At 45.5% G+C, this 21395-nt stretch overlaps 1 long non-coding RNA gene across 1 annotated transcript; it reads left to right on the top strand.

Moving 5' to 3' along the window:
* The first annotated feature begins 990 nt into the window (after positions 1 to 990).
* On the top strand, positions 991 to 5197 carry LOC120920736. The gene is made up of 2 exons (XR_005744768.1): positions 991 to 1434; positions 4788 to 5197. It is a non-coding gene; the product is annotated as an uncharacterized LOC120920736 (long non-coding RNA).
* Positions 5198 to 21395: the final 16198 nt, after the last annotated feature.

The following is a 21395-nucleotide window of genomic DNA, read 5'->3' as shown; positions in this document are numbered from 1 at the left end:
TGTTTTTTTTTCCCCCAAGGAAACCGGTCGTGTGTACATTTTTCGAAGAGGAAACTGTCGAGGATCCCGTCGAGCCAAAAAGAGAGCATGTCTTCTTTTTCCTCGACGGGAATGGATAAACTTGCCTTGTCGAGTTCCTCGACAGCCTAACAAGGAACTCGACGAGCAAAACTATGTGTTTCGCCCATCGAGTTCCTTGGTCCTGTGTACGAGGCCATACTCTACTGAAGTAGGCACACCACAGCCCACATCTTACATTGCATTATTATGGGCCTTGATCTGGAGCCTACATTGCCTCATTAACTAAAACTTGGTGGTTGACTTTGATAGCTGGGTTCTCCTCCAGTATTTTTAAAAACTCTTCTATTTATAAAAGTATTGCTCTACAGGCTTCAGCGTTCCAAAGGGGGGTGGAAATCCAAGCAAATTGTTGCTTCTTTATTCATCGACCTCAAACTACTTGATTGTTTCGAACAGCCTTTCTGGGATAGGGTGCAGTGGAACAGAAGGGGGGCTAGCCAATGGACAGTGGTGGATTGATCTCCAGCCTACATTGATAACCAATGTAAAATAGAAATGTTTTCATTGACATCCAAATGTAAGGGAAACTTCTTTACAACCACCAGTGTAAGGAGACATTTCTCCAGTGATCAATTTAACGGTCCCCTCCACCTTAGATCATGAATGTAAGGAGTCACCACACTGATCACGAATGCATACCTCACAACTTTTTGAAATGGGAATGAGGGACATCTATTAGCTAAAAGTATGTTGGCATAGGACACACCCTATTAAAGAGAATTATACAAGAAAAATGACTAACAAGTGCTTTTTTTTACCACTACTCTTCCTTTATATTGGCTTTTGAAATTTCCAAATGCAGCAATTTAGAAATTTGATGAAAGGTTTCGCACTGGGTAACACTTTTTGAAAGATAACAAGTGAATTTTATATACAACTATATAGATCAGATTTGTTCCAAATCAGGGACAGTCCCTTAAAATCAGGGACAGTTGGAAGCTAGGCCAATGTAAGGGAGCATTACAATGACCATCAATGTAAGGGGCCACAGCACTGATCACCGATGTCAGGGGGCATTTCTCCACAGACCACAAGTGTAAAAAGACACAACAGTTTTACTGTTTCCTTTTTATATGCGGTCATTGTTATGATTTATTTAAATTTATGAATAAAACATTGTACACCTTGCTGATCATGCTAATGTACTATGAGCTGTAGACATAATAATTTTTAGTAGAGTTTCCTAAAACCTGACAATTTCAAGGGTTTCCAATAATGTAAAAAAAATGTAAAGAGGTACTTGTTATCCCCAATGCATTTGCTCCTAACATACTTCCCTTACCTCCTTTATCTAGCCAAAGTTATACTGTATTTCTGTAGTGTCTGTAACACTGTGATCATGACTTTGTAAATGTAACGGCTACCCATGTAGTGAGAGGGTATCAGCCGTTGGAGAAGTCCTTTTCCCTGGCAAGTGGCGATATGCAGGTACCGCCGGTATATCCCATCGAACGCCCTTTCAAGAAACAAGACGGGGCTACGTTTTGCAGAGTCAAGCAGGACTGACTTTTAATGGTTCACTCTGAGATTTTATACAGTATTCAAGGCACATGAACAATCAAACTGTCCCCACCCACACATCACACCGTGGGGAAGCTTCAGTCACCTTCTTTGAGCTAATTATAAACATTCCTTCATTACCAGAACTCAAACACAATGATCTCCTTCCAACCCACATTTCTAGACAGACGTTCTGTCTCCGATAAGTTCATTCCACACATAAACAGTATTTAGCATACATAACACCTTTACACAAGGGACAATGCAATGTCTAGGAGTCTATGCAATCAACACCTTTCAAAAGAATGTGTCCCCACATTGAATAGCCAACAACTTGTGACATCTCCAGACATCCTGCAAACATGGATTATGATTCACTTGCCACCCCATCTCCTGGCTCAATCTGTGCCCAAAAGTCACTCTACAATTAACCCTTGGTATGCCTCACTGCATGATGATTATAAATGTCCCGGCAGAATACATAGTTCCATTACACTACTCCCCTTTTGTGGAACACTCCGGCAGACCCGGATTGATCCTTTTCGGGTCAACTTGGGGATGTCCGGTCAGCTGTTAGGGTAAAAGTTCAGTTTGCCGGGATAAACCATCCGCATTGCCATTTGGCTTACCAGGTCGGTAGCTGAGGGTGAAGGTGAATAATGGAATTCAGTTCTGGAACAGTCACTTGCTTTGCTCTCGCAATGGCTCCCAAAACCTGTTGCTGATGTTCTTGGGACAGATAAGGCACCACCTGGATGCAAATCCCATTTAATCTTTTGACAATTTCCGCCTGTTTGTGCATTTTAATGTTCAAGCCACGGGACATCTCATAATACATGACGTAGTGTCGTTGCATCTCTGATTTCTCACTGGCCAACTTGTCACATTCCCATTTTAGACTGTGATATTGTGCCGGATCTACAGTACATGTCGGGGAAGGTAGTCTTACCCGGGTCTCAGCAGCAAGCGAGTTGATTCCAGCAACACGGGTGGTCACGGGACAAGCAGCAGCAGGTGTAGGTAAATAAGCCGAAGTCAGAGGGCCAATGTCGTTGCCCAGCACAACCTCAGCAGGTAGGTTGTCCATGATACCAACTGTGGTCTTTCCTGACCCGGCTCCCCAGTATAAGTGCACCCGGGCGGTGGGTACGCGAAATACAGCACCCCCTGCGACCCAGACGGCAACTGTGCGAGTGGACACGTTCTCTGGCTTTACCAGATGTTTTTGAATCAACGTGATTGTAGTCCCAGTGTCTCTTAGGCCTTGTGCTACTTGTCCATTCACCCGTACCTCCTGACGGTGATGCTGACGGTTATCTGGAGAGGCAGCTTGTATTGGGTCTGCCTCATACAAAATTCCCAGACATTCCTCAGGGCCCACCTCGGTCTCTAGGCAGTGGGCCGCAGAGGGATGTGATGGAGTGACCTCTGTGTTGGGTGTTGTGCGTCTCCAGTTGTTATTTGTAGATCTCAACGGGCAATAACGAGCAATATGTCCCGTGTTGCTGCAGTGATGGCACGTCACCCTCGATGAATCCCGGGGGTAGTTGTTAGGCCCCTGAGGGCGTGGTGGGACTGGAGCCCGAAACTCTGGGCGTGGGGTGACGGTTGGAGTACGCGGTTCTACCTCATGAGCCAGCCGTGTAGTACCCTGGCTTACTTTCCTTGTTTCCGCATACTCATCTGCTAGCCGAGCCGCCTCATTTAAGTTAGCAGGACGGCGATCTCGTACCCAGTCTTGTATGTCTGCGGCCAGGTCTTGGAAGAAGTGTTCCATTAGGAACAGCTGCAATACTTCCTCCCCGGTGTTGGCCTTGGACCCAAAGGGATGCCACCCTTTGTAACTGGTTGGCCCATTCCATGTGGGAGTCCACAGCCTTCTTCTTGGACTCCCGGAAGCGACGGCGGTAGGCTTCTGGAGTTACAGCGTATCGGGTTAGCAGCGCCTTTTTAACTTGCTGGTATTGTAAAATATCCTCTGGAGCAAGAGCCCGAAAGGCTTCATTGGCTTTGCCCGACAATTTCCCTGACAAAATAGTGACCCATTGGTCTGGTGGTACCTGGTGTAGTGAGCACTGCCTCTCAAAGTCCGCCAAATATCCATCTATTTCCTCCTCACTTTCTACAAAAGATTTAAATGCAGTGAACGGTATTTTCTTTCCAGTAGCCGCGGGTGGGGGAGTAGGAACTGCATGTGTAATGGGCTGTCTCGCTCTTACCAGTTCCAGTTCTTGTCCCCTCTTCGTTTGTATCTCTTCCCGTGCTTCCCGGAACAGCTGGTTTATTAGTTCCACGGACGTTTCTGGATACAAGGATAATCTCCGCTGTACAATCCCAGTAATTACATATTCTTCGCTGACAGGTTCCTTCCATAGATCCATCCATTTCGTCCAGCTCCAGCAGGTCAGCTATCAGCTCCCTCCGTGGTCTGTTGCTGGCACTCCTACCACAACTCTCCAATAAATCTTTTAGTGTGGATCTTTTCAGCCTGGCGTACTGCGACTCCATTCAGAACTTGCTCTTTGGATAAAAGGACCATCCCGCTGCTGCCAACCAATGTAACGGCTACCCATGTAGTGAGAGGGTATCAGCCGTTGGAGAAGTCCTTTTCCCTGGCAAGTGGCGATATGCAGGTACCGCCGGTATATCCCATCGAACGCCCTTTCAAGAAACGAGACGGGGCTACGTTTTGCAGAGTCAAGCAGGACTGACTTTTAATGGTTCACTCTGAGATTTTATACAGTATTCAAGGCACATGAACAATCAAACTGTCCCCACCCACACATCACACCGTGGGGAAGCTTCAATCACCTTCTTTGAGCTAATTATAAACATTCCTTCATTACCAGAACTCAAACACAATGATCTCCTTCCAACCCACATTTCTAGACAGACGTTCTGTCTCCGATAAGTTCATTCCACACATAAACAGTATTTAGCATACATAACACCTTTACACAAGGGACAATGCAATGTCTAGGAGTCTATGCAATCAACACCTTTCAAAAGAATGTGTCCCCACATTGAATAGCCAACAACTTGTGACATCTCCAGACATCCTGCAAACATGGATTATGATTCACTTTCCACCCCATCTCCTGGCTCAATCTGTGCCAAAAAGTCACTCTACAATTAACCCTTGGTATGCCTCACTGCATGATGATTATAAATGTCCCGGCAGAATACATAGTTCCATTACAGTAAAGTTCTATTGAATATACTTATGATATATATATATATATATTAGCATCACTATTCTAAACACTTAAATTAAACAAATTATTAAAACAGTAGGTGTAAAAAATACACAACTATTACTCTGTACATGATCTGTATCACCATTTTAAAAGTAAAGTTTACATATTTTTTAAAAAAGAAAGTTAAATGTATTTTTAATTTTATTTCTGCTTCTTTATATAATTGTTAATTTTGCACACCCCTATGTATTCTAGGAGACTTTTTATAACTGCCAATTTCTATAATAGTAGAAAAGTTGCATTTTAGAATATAAAGAATATCAACAGGTGATAAAAAAACGTGGAGGGACAACCTCCTGTGTGTTTCATTCACTTGCATGTATTGTATGAGAATAAAATAAATTAAATTGTTTTCCAGATTGTGCCTCGTTGTTTAATGATTACCTGGAAGTCCTTTATGTACAAATAATCTTTGGATTTTTCAAAAGGTCACAGGGCAGACTGCCATCATATGTACTGCAAAAGGAAAATACAGACAATAAATATAACATATAAGATAAAAAAACAAAGCCAATGTGACACACTGGACCACTTAGATCAGGGGTGTCCAAACTTTTTTCAAAGAGGGCCAGATTTGATGAAGTGAACATGCGTGAGGGCCGACTATTTTGCCTGACATTCTTTGAACCATTAAAATTCGGTCTAAGTGTGTTTGTCTGAGCACTAATACACCGCCCAACAAGAATTATCTTGCCTTTCTGGCTGTGTGTGAAGAGATGAGCTTGGGCGGTTATTTGGATATACTGTATATATTTCTTTTGTGGCCCCAACGAATCCCAGAGCGCTGCTTAGGACTAAGGATGAGCTTGGGCGTGTTATTTAGATATACCGTATTTATCGGCGTATAACACGCATGGGCTTACCATTGCCATGAATGCAGCCTTACCATTGCAACCAATGCAGCCTTACCATTGCAACCAATGCAGCCTTACCATTGCAACCAATGCAGCCTTACCATTGCAACCAATGCAGCCTTACCATTGCAATCAATGCAGCCTTACCATTGCAACAAATACAGCCTTACCATTGCAACCAATGCAGCCTCACATGTGCCATCAGTGCAGCCTGAACAATGGCCATCTGCAGCCTCGAAGGGCAGGGGGGGGGCGGGACGAGTGCTGACAGATTACAAACAGGAGAATCTCTTGTTTACCCTGTGGCCTCTTTAATACAAAGTCCCGCCTCCTATGATAGACAGAACAGTCTGGCATCCCAGGAGATAGGACTTCCAATAGAGACGCTGCTGAGTAAACAGGAGATTCTCTTTGTGTAATCCGACGATGCTCATCCTGCCCCCTCCCTGTCACCTCCAAGGCAGCGCCAATAAATACAGTATATATCTTTTGTGGCCCTGGGGGCCAAAAACAATATATATATCCAAATCCCCAGGGGGGCCATATTAAATCAACAGGGGGGCCGCATTTGGCCCCCGGGCCGGACTTTGGACATGCCTGACTTAGATAGTCATCGGTGACCTGTTAAGTCAAGCTGAATTTATGCATCTAAAGCCAGAACTTTTATTTTTTATTTTATTTAGTCATCTGTCTCCAAGAGTTCCTCTACAGTTGCTTTTTACATTGTTTTTGGGTTGCCACTTATCAAGTATTTTACTCAACTGGCTGGCAATAATGGGACTTGTTGCCAATGTTATTAATTATATATTTTTTTGGTCGGTCTGACCTGCATTTGACCTCCTTGAGTGAAGCTGCTTTTTCATCATCATTAACTTGTATGGAAAAAAAAATTCTGATGCTAAAAAAAAAACATATACACAAGACATTAGAGCACATAGATACAATCAGGTTTAGATTTGTGAGTCAGCCACATTGGCCCTGGCCTAGGACACAGGGTTGCCAGATAATGTCCCCACTAATACAGTGTTGGGTTGGTAGGCTTGCTTTTGCTTACAGTGATTGTAAAGTCTTGTTTTTTCCTATAAAAATAACAAACATGGTATATACTTACCTGCTCTGTTGCAGTGGATTTGCACAGAGCAGCCCAGATCCTCCTCTTCTCAGGTCCCTCTTCTGTAAACCTGGCCCCTCCCTCCTGTTCAGTGCCCCCACAGCAAGCAGTTTGCTATGGGGCACCCGAGCTGAGTCACAGCCCTGTGTCCATTCAGACATGGAGCCCTGGCCCCACCCCTCTCTCTCCTGATTGGCTAGCTGACCTTGAATCACAGCAGCGGCAGCCAATGATGCTGCTGCTGTGTCTCAGCCAATCAGGAGGCAGAATCTTGAACGGCTGGGACACTTGTGGACATCACTGGACAGAGAGGGATCTCAGGTAAGTGTTAGGGGGCTGAGGGGGGCTGCTGCACACAGAAGGATTTTTATCTGCATTAAAGCGGAACATGGAAAAAAAAATTTTTTTGGGGGGGGGGCGGGTACCCAGTTTTTACAGGAACCTAGCTCCCACTTCCTCCTCTGGCTCTACGGTGCCGGAAAGGAAGTTCACCTCCCCCTATCCCTTCCTGCAATCTTCTGGGACATGTCACAAATCCCATAAGGTTGCCCGGTGATTCACAGCACGCAGCATGGCTCCCGCATGCGTAGTGCACACTGACTGTGAAGCCACAGCCAGGTGCCCACAGTTACAATGCCGTTGCTGTGGAGAGGAGGGAAAGAGGAGCGGGGCTTCATACGCCCGCATCACTGGATCGTGGGACAGGTGAGTGTCTGAGTATTAAAAGTCAGCAGCTACACTTTTTGTAGCTGTTGACGTTTATTTTATTTTTTCGGCAGAATTCCGCTTTAGGATAAAGAAACCTTCTGCCTTTACAATCCCTTTAAGCAGGAAAATTGAACTGCTACCTAATAGCTAGGAGGGGCCAAAAAAGAAATGGAAAATGCTGAATCTTCAGTTCATCTGTTTGTGTCTTCCTTCTGAACTGAGGAGAAAGCTTACATGCACAGTGCAGTTTCTCCTATCAAAAGTGCAATCAATAATACAATGATTTCAATTTGATTGTTAGACATTGATGAGTGTTGGGGCTCTTTTAAAAGTCTATAGACACTGCTTAGTAAAGATTGCAGTGTACAAATTAGGCATCCAGAAGTCAAATCAGTCAAAAATGATTTCTGATAGTTTGCATCTGACATTTGGGACTCTTGCTTATGGCATACATCTATACAACAGTGGTTTTTAACTTTTTCACCCTTTTGTACCCCTTCAGAGCACCGATTTCCACACCCCTCTTCATAAGAACAATACTATTCTTATGCCCTGTACAAGCAATCAGAATTTCCGATAGAAAAAGTCAGATGGACTTTTTCCATCATATTTTCCGATCGTGTGTAGCCCCCATCTGAGTTTTAAAAAGGGAAATGAATCTGCGCTACGGACAATTTATATCAAAGTGACACGGGATGCTGTGAATAAACTGAAAAAATAAATATTAAATATTAAAGTGGCAGCCCCTGCATGAAAAACTACACCTAGATGGAGAAAAAGCAATGGATGTAAATAGCAGGTGATGGCGCCTACTTAAGTGTAAAATAAATAAATAAATGTATTTATTTTACACTTAAGTAGGCGCCATCACCTGCTATTTACACCCATCTGAGTTTTTTCATCGGAAATTCGGATGAATTCTATTGGACTTTAGATATAGAACATGTCCTATATATTTCAGATGGAATTCTGTCGGAATTCCGATGTGATTTGGCCGGGAAAAAGCCTGATCGTGTGTACGCGGCATTAGGATTATTTGTGAGGCCATGATGCAATGTTAATTACTGCAAACCCAAGCAAAACTATTTCCTGGTACCATAAATAATTAATATGAATCATGATACAATATTGCCTATATTATGTTTAAATTTATAAATAAATGTGCAATCAAAACCAATCCCATAAATGAAAAAAATATATAAAAAAAATAACAAATAGATTCATATATGTTCTTAAAACATGTGTCCATATATTCTGAAGCAGTCCATAAATAATCAACTTGTGAGGAAAGTGATCTATTCCATCCTAATTTCTTGTAGTGCAAAAACACTTCAAACTTAATGTGACCTCCACTTTCCCCTCATAGGCACATTATCACCTTTTATAGATGGCTCTCTACATTTTAAAGGTATAAAAACTCCTTTAGCCAAGGCTTACGTTGATGTGATTTGGCATGCGATTTGACATGTCAAATCGCATGCCAAATTGGTGGCTATTGCCAGCAATAGCACAGTCCGAATTGGTGTGACTTTACGGTGCCAAACCCATTCCCAAAAGTAGTTCCTGTACTACTCTTGGCGACTTTGAGTGCAATTTTAATAGACATCTGTGCAGGAACCCGCACAGATGTCTCTGAAATTGCCTCCCAAATTTGGGCTGACATGCGCGTATGAAATTGTGCGAGTTCAGCTGAACTCGTACGATTTTAATCCCACAGCAGTGTGAACCTGGGCGTGAGCTGGGAATAACTGCAAGCAGGTGTCCAGTGATTAACCACTTCCCGCCCGGCCTATGGCCGATTTACGTCCGGGAAGTGGTTTTGAAATCCTGACTGGATGTCCATGGACGTCATGCAGGATTTCATGCCGCGCGCGCCCGTGGGGGCACGCAGCGTGGCAATCGGTGATGCGGGGTGTCAGTCTGACACCCTGCATCTCTGATCTTGGTAAAGAGCCTCCGATCTCGGTAAAGAGCCTCCGTGTCCAATGACGGCTGATCACGATATAAACAGGAAGAGCTGTTGATGGCTCTTCCTCACTCGCGTCTGACAGACGCGAGTAAAGGAGAGCCGATCGGCGGCTCTCCTGACAGGGGGGGTTCGCGCTGATTGTTTATCAGCGCAGCCCCCCCTCGGATCGCCACACTGGACCACCAGGGAAGCCCACCCTGGACCACCAGGGAAGGGGAAAAAAAAAAAAATGAAAATAAAGCATTAAAAAAAAAAGATGCCAATCAGTGCCCACAAATGGGCACTGACTAGCAACATGGGAATCAGTGCTGCCCCACAGTGTCCATCAGTGCCACCCCAGTGTCCATCAGTGCCACCCCACAGTGTCCATCAGTGCCACCCCACAGTGTCCATCAGTGTGACCCCACAGTGTCCATCAGTGCCACCCCACAGTGCCCATCCATGCCCAGTGCCCACCTATCAGTGCCTATCTGTGCCACCCATAAGTATCCATATCAGTGCCGCCCATGAGTGCCCATCTGTGTCGCCTATGAGTGCCCAGTACCGCCCATGAGTGTCCATCAGTGCCGCCTATGTGTGCCCATCAGTGCTGCCTATGAGTGCCCATCAGTGCCGCATACCAGCGCCACCAATCAGTGCCACCTCATCTGTGCCCGTCAGTACTACCTCATCGATGTCCATGAGTGCCATCTCATCGGTGCCCATCAGTGCCGCCATATCAGTGCCCGTAATTGAAAGAGAAAACGTACTCATTTACAAAAAAATTAACAGAAAAAAATAAAAACGTCATTTTTTTTCAAAATGTTCAGTCTTTTTTTAGTTGTTGCGCAAAAAAAAAAAATCGCAGAGGTGATCAAATACCACCAAAAGAAAGCTCTATTTGTGGGGATAAAAGGACGCCAATTTTGTTTGGGTACAGTGTAGCATGACCGCGCAATTGCCATTCAAAGTGTGACAGTGCTGAAAGCTGAAAATTGGCTTGGGCGGGAAGGTGCGTAAGTGCCTGGTATGGAAGTGGTTAATAGCTGATATCTCGCCTTTTATGAATTCTTATCAGGAAAGTAAATTCAGTAGTAAACAAAGACAATGCATAGCACTTTCCATAAAAACAACATTCATGTATTTAAAAACTAGTAGACAAGATTCAGAAAATCTTATCTCGCATTGCACAATCTGGACTATCACTTTCATGTCACAGCCACTGACAGGAGTTCTTGATCACTGTGCTCCAGACTTGATCAGATTTTATACAGAGCCTTCCCACTTGTGTATTCTCCTTACTCCACCCTACACGTTATGTCACATTTGCCTTTGTCAGGGGCACAAGTTAATGAGAACTCTCACTTAGACCCCTTTCACACTGAGGAGTTTTTTAGGCGGTACAGCGCTAAAATAGTGCCTAAATACTGCCTAAAAAACTCCTGCCCAGCCTTCTCAATGTGAAAGACGGAGGGCTTTCACACTGAGGCGATGTGCTGGCAGGAGAGAAAAACATCTCTTGCAAGCAGCATCTTTGGAGCGGTGACATGAGCGGTAAGTATACCGCTCCTTCCCATTTAAAACAATGGGAAACCACGGTAATACCGACCGCAATGCGCCTCTGCAGAGGAGCATTGTGGGCGGTATTAACCCTTTATCGGGCACTAGCGGGGTTTAATACCGCACCGCTAGCTGCCGAATCCCACAGCAATTCCGACGGTATATCGCCGCTATTTTTAGCGGCGCTATACTGCCACCACGCCTCCCGCCCCAGTGTGAAAGGGACCTTATTATTTATATGCTGATGACTGCTGAATTGAGAGTGTTAGTATATAAATATAATATATATCAATCATTGAAAATATAAAAGCCAAAATCAACTAAAATGTATACTCAGCCACATCTACTAGTAAAAACAGTACATATTGCGCACATTACACTTGTTAGGCACACAGTTAACCCTTTCATTGCCTCTAGATTTTAACCCCTTCCCAGTCAGTGTCATTAGTACAGTCACAGTGTATAGTATTGGCACTGATCACTGCATTCGTGTCTGGTAAGGTTGAGCGAACCCGAACTGTAAAGTTGGGGTTCGGTACGGACTTTGTTTTTTTTTGGCTCCCGAACCCGAATAATTGGAAAAGGTTCGGGTTCGGAGTTTGGCTATTTTATGGCGCGCTGCACGGCAGCCAATCGCCATTTGTTTTACTAGTGTGACTAGGAATTCATCACAGCCATGCCTACTAATGGCATGGCTGTGATTGGCCAGTGCAGCATGTGACCCAGCATGTGACCAGCCTCTATATCAGATAGCGGCACACAGCACAGTCGTCACTCTGCATTAGCTAGTGTAGGGAGAGGCTGCTGCTGATTGAGGGACAGTGTCAGAGAGGTGTATACTGCTTCAGAAATCTACACAAGCACTGTTTATTTCTGTGCGATCTGCATGTTATCGTTTAGGGCTCGTCACTCTGCATTAGCTAGTGTAGGGAGAGGCTGCTGCTGATTGAGGGACAGTGTCAGAGAGGTGTATCCTGCTTCAGAAATCTACACAAGCACTGTTTATTTCTGTGAGATCTGCATCTTATAGTTTAGGGAGAGGTTCCAGCTATTTGCTATAGGGACAGCAATATATAGGTGACTCTCTGTATATTTCACCAGCACTGCACCTGTCACCTGTGATATACTGTGTGTGTCCAGTACATAGTTTAGGGAGAGGTTCCAGCTATTTCCTATAGGGACAGAAATATATAGGTGACTCTCTGTATATTTCACCAGCACTGCACCTGTCACCTGTGATATACTGTGTGTGTCCAGTACATAGTTTAGGGAGAGGTTCCAGCTATTTTCTATAGGGACAGCAATATATAGGTCACTCTCTGTATATTTCACCAGCACTGCACCTGTCACCTGTGATATACGTGTGTGTGTCCAGTACATAGTTTAGGGAGAGGTTCCAGCTATTTCCTATAGGGACAGCAATATATAGGTGACTCTCTGTATATTTCACCAGCACTGCACCTGTCACCTGTGATATACTGTGTGTGTCCAGTACATAGTTTAGGGAGATGTTCCAGCTATTTCCTATAGGGACAGAAATATATAGGTGACTCTCTGTATATTTCACCAGCACTGCACCTGTCACCTGTGATATACGTGTGTGTGTCCAGTACATAGTTTAGGGAGAGGTTCCAGCTATTTCCTATAGGTACAGCAATATATAGGTGACTCTCTGTATATTTCACCAGCACTGCACCTGTCACCTGTGATATACTGTGTGTGTCCGGTACATAGTTTAAGGAGAGGTTCCAGCTATTTCCTATAGGGACAGAAATATATAGGTGAATCTCTGTATATTTCACCAGCACTCCACCTGTCCCCTGTGATATACTGTCTGTGCAGTACATTGTTTAGGGCTAGGTTCTTGCTTCTTGCTATAGGTAGAGAAATATATAGGTGAATCTCTGCCTATTTCACCAGCACTCTACCTGTCCCATGTGATATACTGTCTGTGCAGTACATTGTTTAGGGCTAGGTTCCTGCTTCTTGCTATAGGGAGAGAAATATATAGGTGAATCTCTGCATATTTCACCAGCACTCCAACTGTCTCCTGTGATATACTGTCTGTGCAGTACATTGTTTAGGGCTAGGTTCATGCTTCTTGCTATAGGGAGAGAAATATATAGGTGAATCTCTGCCTATTTCACCAGCACTCCACCTGTCTCCTGTGATATACTGTCTGTGCAGTACATTGTTTAGGGCTAGGTTCCTGCTTCTTGCTATAGGGAGAGAAATATATAGGTGAATCTCTGCATATTTCACCAGCACTCTACCTGTCTGTGCAGTACATTGTTTAGGGCTAGGTTCCTGCTTCTTGCTATAGGGAAATAATTATATAGGTGAATCTCTGCATATTACACTATTGTTGTATTTAAAAAACACCCATTTAGGGCAAGATCCTACATTTAAGAAATATGAGGAAAACGTCAAATAAGGGACGTGGCCGCGGTCGTGGTGCTGCTGGTGGAGCTCCTGTTACAGGGAGAGGATGTGGTCGATCTGTGCCAGCTACACGCACAAGTGAAACACCTTTCTCAGGTGCGAGTAGCCGACAGAGCCTGCAGCGGTATTTGGTCAGGCCTAATCCAGCTCTACGAATGTTGAGGCCAGGAGCAGAACAGGTGGTAGTAGATTGGGTTGCTGACAGTGCCTCCAGTTCCTTCACATTGTTTTCCAACCAGTCTTGTGCTGAAAGTTCAGAGTTGGCGCCTGCAGCCGATGTCCACCATCAGTCTTTCACCTCACCCCCTTGCAAATCAGCCAAGCAGTCTGAGCCCCAAATCATGCAGCAGTCTCTTCTTCTTTTTGATAAATCTGTTAGCATGTGTTCCCAGGGCCATCCACCTAGCCCAGCCCCAGAAGTGGAAGAGATTGAGTGCACCGATGCCCAACCACTTATATTTCAAGATGAGTACATGGGGGAACCATCACAGCACGTCTTGGATGATGATGAAAGCTGGTGCTTTTGCAATTGTGCAGACCGACAAGGAGGGCAGTGGTGAAGACTGGGTGGAAGATGATGTGGAGGATGATGAGGTCCTCGACCCGACATGGAATCAACCTCATGCAGGTGACCCATGTAGTTCGGAGGAAGAGGCGGTGGTCGCACAGAGCCACCAGCACAGCATTGTGCAATCAGAGCCTGAAGCGAGGCATAAACGTTCTCAACCTGAGCACAACCTGCATGACCAGGCATCTAAGTGCAAAGCACGAGCTGCAGTGAAGTAGACACCTCAAAAACCAAGAAAGGTCTCTGGCTCCTCCTGCTTCCTCTTCTGCATCAGTCTCGGGCCTCTCGGCCTCTTCATCCACCTCTGTAGTGACAGTGCCACCTGCCACCCCTCAATTAGAGGACCGGCAAGCAACACTACCACCTGGGTCACCAAACATCTCCACAATGTCCCATGGAAGCATTCAGCTCTCTATCTCCCAAACACTGGAGCGGAAGAGGAAGTACCCCCCTACCCACCTGTGATCCCTGGCCCTGAATGCCAGCATTTCAAAATTACTGGCCTTTGAAATGCTGTCATTCCGTCTGGTAGAGACGCAGAGTTTTAAAAGCCTGATGGCATTGGCTGTCCCACAGTACGTCATGCCCAGCCCCAGCCGCCACTACTTTTCCAGGCGAGCCATCCCTTCCCTGCACAACCAAGTGGGGGACAAAATCAGGTGTGCACTGCGCAACACCATCTGTGCCAAGGTCCACCTAACTACGGATACGTGGACCAATAAGCACGGTCAGGTACGTTATATCTTCCTAACAGCGCACTGGATAAATGCAGTGGCGGCTGGGCCTGAGGCGGATAGCAGTTTGGTGCATGTCCTTCCACCACCGAGGATTGCAGGGCGCTTCAGTTTGCCTCCTGTTCCTAACTCCTCCTACTCGCTTCCTCATCCTCTACCGCCTCCTCATCCAGTCAGCGTAACAAATTCACCACCAACTTCAGCACAGCCATGGGTAAACGCCAGCAGGCAGTTTTAAAACGTTCCTGTTTGGTGGAAAAATCACACACCGCGCAGGAGTTGTGGAGGGACATGGAACAACAGACCGATGAGTGGTTAAATCTTGTAGCAGCTCTGGGCCTAGCCGGTTTGACGCACATCCCTTGCCTGGCGCATGTGCTGAATTTGGTGGTGCAGAGTTTCCTGAAAACTTACCCCGATATGCCACAGCTGCTGCAGAAAGTGCGGGCCGTCTGTGCGCACTTTCAGCGTTCTCACCCTGCTGCTGCTCGCCTGTCAGCACTGCAGCGTAACTTCGGCCTTCCCGCTCACCGCCTCATATGTGATGTGCCCTCAAGGTGGAACACCACCTTGCACATGCTGGCCAGACTGTGCGAGCGGCAGCAGGCGATAGTGGAGTTTCAGCTGCAGCATGCAGTCGCTCTGCGGGACAGAACCACTTCACCACCAATAACTGGGCCTCCATGCGAGACCTGTGTGCCTTGTTGTGCTGTTTCGAGTACTCCACCAACATGGCCAGTGCCGAAGACGCCGCTCTCAGCGTGACTATCCCAGTTCTATGCCTCCTTGAAAAAATGCTACGGACGATGATGGAAGAGGATGTGGCACAGGAGGAGGAGGAGGAGGAATTGGGATCATTTCCAAGGCTTTCAGGCCAGTCATTCACAAGTGGCTCCGAGGGTGGGTTCCTGCACCAACAAAGGCCAGGTACACAATTGTCCCACAAGGGCACAGTTCTGGAGGATGACGCAGTGGAGGATGAGGAGGAGGAAGACATGGAGGAGGAGGAGGAACCATGTTCACAGCAGGATGGCATCCAGACCAGCTCATGGCCATCACTGGTGCGTGGCTGGGGGGATACAGAGGACACAGATGATACACCTCCCACAGAGGACAGCTTTTCGTTGCCTCTGGGCAGCCTGGCACACATGAGCGATTACATGCTGCAGTGTCTCCGCAACGACCGGCGTGTTTCGCACATTTTAACAGGTGCTGATTACTGGGTGGCCACGCTGCTGGATCCCTGTTACAAGGACAATGTACCGTCCTTAATTTCCCTCACTGGAGCGTGAACGCAAGATGCGCGAGTACAAGCGCACGCTGGTAGACGCGCTGCTGGTGCAATTCCCACCTGGCAGCGGGGGCACAGTGGAAGCAGAGGGTGAAGGCAGAGGAGGAGGAGGAAGAGGTCGCCAATGCAGCAGGGGCACCGCCAGCACCTCAGAAGGCAGGGTTAGCATGGCCGAAATGTGGAAAAGCTTTGTCAGCACGCCACAACAAACAGCACCACCAGCTGATATGGAATGTTTTAGCAGGAGGCAGCATTTCAGCAACATGGTGGAGCAGTATGTGTGCACACGCCTACACGTACTGAATGACGGCTATGCCCCCTTAAACTTCTGGGTCTCCAAATTGGGCACATGGCCTGAGCTTGCCCTTTACGCCTTGGAGGTGCTGGCCTGCCCTGCGGCCAGTGTATTGTCTGAACGTGTATTTAGCACAGCAGGGGGGCGTTATCACAGACAAGCGCAGCCGCCTGTCCAGAGCCAATGTGGACAAGCTCACGTTCATTAAAATGAATCAGGCATGGATCCCACAGGACTTGTCCGTACCTTGTGCAGAATAGACACCGGCCGGCCTTACCCAGCCATTGTTTTTTTTCTGATCTTGCCATCTCATCCCTTTAAAAGCAAAAACATATTAATTACACAGGTTCTCTGGCTGATTAAGGTGCTGCTAATTAAACACACTTGGTGCCTTATCGACATTAAATTAGCCCCAGAACCTGTGTAATTACTCTGTGTTCAGGTTTAAAAGGATGAGGTAGCAACCCTAGATCTTTCTCACTCTTTTGGGGTTTACCCTAATTTAAAAAATAAATCAATTAAAAACCAAAACCTGCTGTGTTGGCTACCTCCTCCTCCTCCACCGCCGCTTCCACCTACACCGCCAAATCCACCTCAACCTCCTACTACATATGGACCTCGTCCTCCTAGGTCAAAATGATTTTATTTTTATTTATTTTTATGTTATTTTAAGTTATTTCCCTATCCACATTTATTTCCAGAGTACTTGCCATGCTCTTCCCGACATTTTGCTGCCCTCCAGCCCTTTCCCTTAGTTTTTTAGAGACATTTTAGTAGTCAAAAGTCCGGGTCCCCATTGACTTCAATGGGGTTCGGGTCAAAGTTCAGGGTCGGGTTCGGTCCCGAACCCGAACTTTTTTTTTCAAAGTCCGGGTTCGGGTCCGAACCCCAACATCCAGGTGTCCACTCAACTCTAGTGTCTGGTGATATCAGTGGCAGTAAAGCCCCACATACACACTATTCAGTTTTCTGCAGATTTTTGTTTTCAGATTTACCAAAACCATATACTGTAATATGAGGTCAAACCTTAAGAGTTGCAATTTGTATGCAATCATGCAGGCCCTTCTACTACATGGTTTTGGTAAATCTGACAGAAATCTGCAGAAAATCTAATAGTGTGTATGGGGTCTTAGTCACTCTATACAGGGCTGGGCTGAGGCAGAAAAGGGCACCCGCCTTGGGCGCTGCAATGCACCTTAGGTGGGAGGCTTTTCTTTCTATGCTTTGCCCAGCCATGTCTTTGTACTGTGCAGGACTGAGCTGACTTATGCCTTGTACACACGATCGGAATTTCCGAAGGAAAGAGTCAGATGGAATTTTTTCATCGGATATTCTGACCGTGTGTGTGCCCCATCTGAGTTCTTCCATCAGAAATTCTGACAGACTTAGAAAGAGAACATGTTCTCTTTTTTTCCAATGAAAAAAAATTCTATCGGAAATTCCGTTCGTCTGTATGGAACTCCAGAGAAAAAAACATGCATGCTCAGAATCAAGTCGACGCATGCTCGGAAGCATTGAACTTAATTTTCCTCGGCTCGTCGTAGTGTTGTATGTCACCGCGTTTTGGACGGTCGGAATTTGGTGTGACAGTGTGTGTGCAAGACAGCTTGAACGAAATTCTGTGGGAAAAATCCATTGGAGTTTATCCCTACAAAAATTCTGATCGTGTGTACGGGGCATAACTGTAAGGCCCCGTACACACGACCGAGTTTTTTGGCAGAATTCAGCCAGAAACTCGATCGGAGCTGGATTCTGCCGAGAAACTCGGTCGTGTGTACAGTTTTCACCGAGGAACTCGTCGGGCCAAATAGAGAACATGTTCTCTATTTCCTCGTTGTTCAATGAGGAAAGTTGGCCCGCCGAGATCCTCGGCGGCTTCACACAGAACTCGACGAGGAACTCGATGTGTTTGGCACGTCGAGTTCCTCGGACGTGTGTACGGGGCCTTACCATTGGCACTCTGCTTCAATGTCAGTGTGACAGCTGCAAAGAGAGCATAGCACCCGGCTGTAATGTGGCCACAATAAATACATGGGTTAAAGGGGTTGTAAAGGTAAAAAAAAAATCCCTAAATAGCTTCCCTTACCTTAGTGCAGTCCTCTTTCACTTACCTCATCCTTCCATTTTGCTTTTAAATGTCTTTATTTCTTCTGAGAAATCCTCACTTCCTGTTCTTCTGTCTGTAACTACACACAGTAATGCAACACTTTCTCCCTGGTGTGGAGAAAGCCTCTTGAGGGGGGAGGGGGCAAGCAGGAGTGTCAGGACGCCCACTAACACACAGCTCCTTTCTCTATCTGCAAAGTAGAGAGCGTCCTGACTTGCCTGCTCGCCCCCCCCCCCTTCCCCAAGAGGCTTTCTCCACACCAGGAAGAAAGCCTTGCATTACGGTTTGTAGTTACAGACAGAAGAACAGGAAGTGAGGATTTCTCAGAAGAAATAAGGACATTTAAAAGCAAAATCGAAGGGTGAGGTAAGTGAAGGAGGACTGCACTAAGGTAAAGGAAGCTAGTTAGGGAATTTTTTTATTTACCTTACAACCCCTGTAAGCCACATTCTCCCTGCACAATCTGCAAAACTGAGTTTGTCAGCTTGGGTCCTGCTTTGTATTCATTTATAAAGTGAATGCTACTATTGTAGCTTCCATTCTTACTGTTGTGTGTGAATAAAGCAAAAAAAATAAAATAAAAATCTTTATTAATTTCTTCATTACCTTAGTACTGCGTTACTTTATCTGACAATTGCATGGTCATGCGACGCTGTACCTAAATACAATTAATGTGTTTCCCCCACACAAATAGAGCTTTCTTTTGGTGGTATTTGATCACTCTGCATTTTTTTTTTGAGATATAAATAAAAAAGTGGACAATTTTATATAAAACACACCCAATATAAAAAAGTAAAAAAATCGAAATTTCTTCATTAATTTGGGCCAATATGTATTCTGCTGCATAATTTTTGTTAAAAAAATCCCAATAAGTGTATATCGATTGGTTTGTGCAAACGTTATAAGGTTTATAAACTGATTTTTTTTAATTATTTTTTTACTAGTAATGGCGGCAATCAGCGACTTATAGCAGGAGTGCGATATTTGGGGCAAACAAATTAGATATCTAACTAACATGTTTGACAATTTTTGGGGACCAGTGACACTAATACATTGATCAATGCTACAAAATATGCACTGTCACTGTACTTTAGACACTGGCTGGGAAGGGGTTAACATCAGGGATGATCAAAGGGTTAACTATGTGCCTAGGTTATGGGAGAGGTGCCTTGACTAGGGGAAGGCAACAGTGGCGGCCGGTGGTAATTATTTTGGGGGGGGGGGGGCGGAAAACAGAGCACACCCCCACCTGGCGGGCGGTCGGTCGATCAGATGCACTTACCCCATCTAAACATCGCTTCACCGACAGCTTCCCTTGCTCCTTGGTGGTGACTGCTCTCCACAGGCATTGGTGGCTTCCGTTTCCTTCCTCCTTCTCGGCGGTCGATTGGGACGTTTCTCTTTTCAGCCATTCGGAAAACAGGTCTGCTTCTGATTGGCCGGATTGAAGATCAGTGTTACTGCGAATAATCATTCGCTGTTGTAACACCTGGGTGGGCTCATGGCACAATACTCTGCGCCCCGAGCCCACCCTATTTTGAAGCCTATTAGAGCCTATGACTCTAATCAGGTGCTTTAAAAAAACACCTGTGCCGGTAATTCAGGCACCCAGCGTCCTGAAAGGGGCCGGACACCTGTTTTGGGGGTGGCTATGGCAGCCATGGATAGATAGATTCATGCTATGCATGAATCTATCCATTATTCATATAGGGGGTAGCATGGAGAGAGAGGGCGGTGCCCCTTATGGATGGGCCACCACTGGAAGGCAAAGTTTAGTGTTCCTGCTTTGCAGAAACACAGGATCAATAACTTCCCTTCTGACAGAACAACAATCTGCCTTGTTTACATAGGCAGATTATCATTCTGCCTGTGTCCTGTGTAATCGGCGGGGTGCTGGCGCACATCGAGTCCACGGTACCCGCCTCTGGGCTCTTGCTGTGTGTGATCACAGTGGGAGCGGATCACCGGCAACATGTTTTCGTTTTAGATCACCTACTGGGTACGTGATCTGAAGCAGAGCAGCCGCCCTGCTGCAGTATATCTACGGTAATAGAGGAATATTATTCTAATGCTTTTATCAAAGGGAAAACACAATTTGAAGCTAACCCAAACTCTTTTATAAAACCCTAATGCCGCGTACACACCATCACTTTATGTGATGGAAAAAAATGACGTTTTCAAAAACGTCACTTTAATTGACCGTGTGTGGGGGAAAACGTCATTTTATGTCTTGTAAAAAACGACCAAAAAAAATTCAAGCATGCTTCAATTTTATGTGTCGTTTTTCAAAAGTGCACTTTTTACTTCACAGAAATTGACCGTGTGTAGCAAAAAACGTCGTTTTCTAAGACGTTTTTTCATCCACGCATGCCCAGAAGCTACTTATGAAGCAAGCTTCAATGGTAAAACGTGGTGGAACGTAACCTCACTTGCAAGAACATTGTGAGAAAAACGATGGTGTGTAGGCAACTTCGTCTTTGAAAATTGAAGTTTCAAAAACGTCATTTTTTACTTCACAGAAAGTGTCGTTTTTTTTCATCACATAAAGTGATGGTGTGTATGCGGCATTAGATTTTAATTAATGCTTATTTTTATTAACTCCTTCTCTGCTGCTTCAAATACCAATTTTTTGCATTTACATTCCTCCTTAGACCCAACCCAGTCTGTCTACACAGTATGGTCACCTGATGACTTGGCACAATCCACAGGCACCTTAAAGAAGGACTATGGGCAAAATGAAAAAATCAATATGTGATGCAACTCTATAATCTGTTAAACATCTCACTGGTTGTTTTGCAAATAACAATAAGGATATTGAGATATCTAGCTTTTCCTCCACAGCTGAAAGCTCTCATGTTCATTTCCTTTAACCATTTCCCGACCGCCCACCGCAGATACACTGCAGCAGAGCGGCTGCTCTGTGCTGGATCAGTGGTGTC

The sequence above is a fragment of the Rana temporaria genome, chromosome 1 (assembly GCF_905171775.1).
Source record: "Rana temporaria chromosome 1, aRanTem1.1, whole genome shotgun sequence".
Classification (NCBI taxonomy): domain Eukaryota; kingdom Metazoa; phylum Chordata; class Amphibia; order Anura; family Ranidae; genus Rana; species Rana temporaria.
This window is presented reverse-complemented; position numbering and strand designations above follow the sequence as displayed.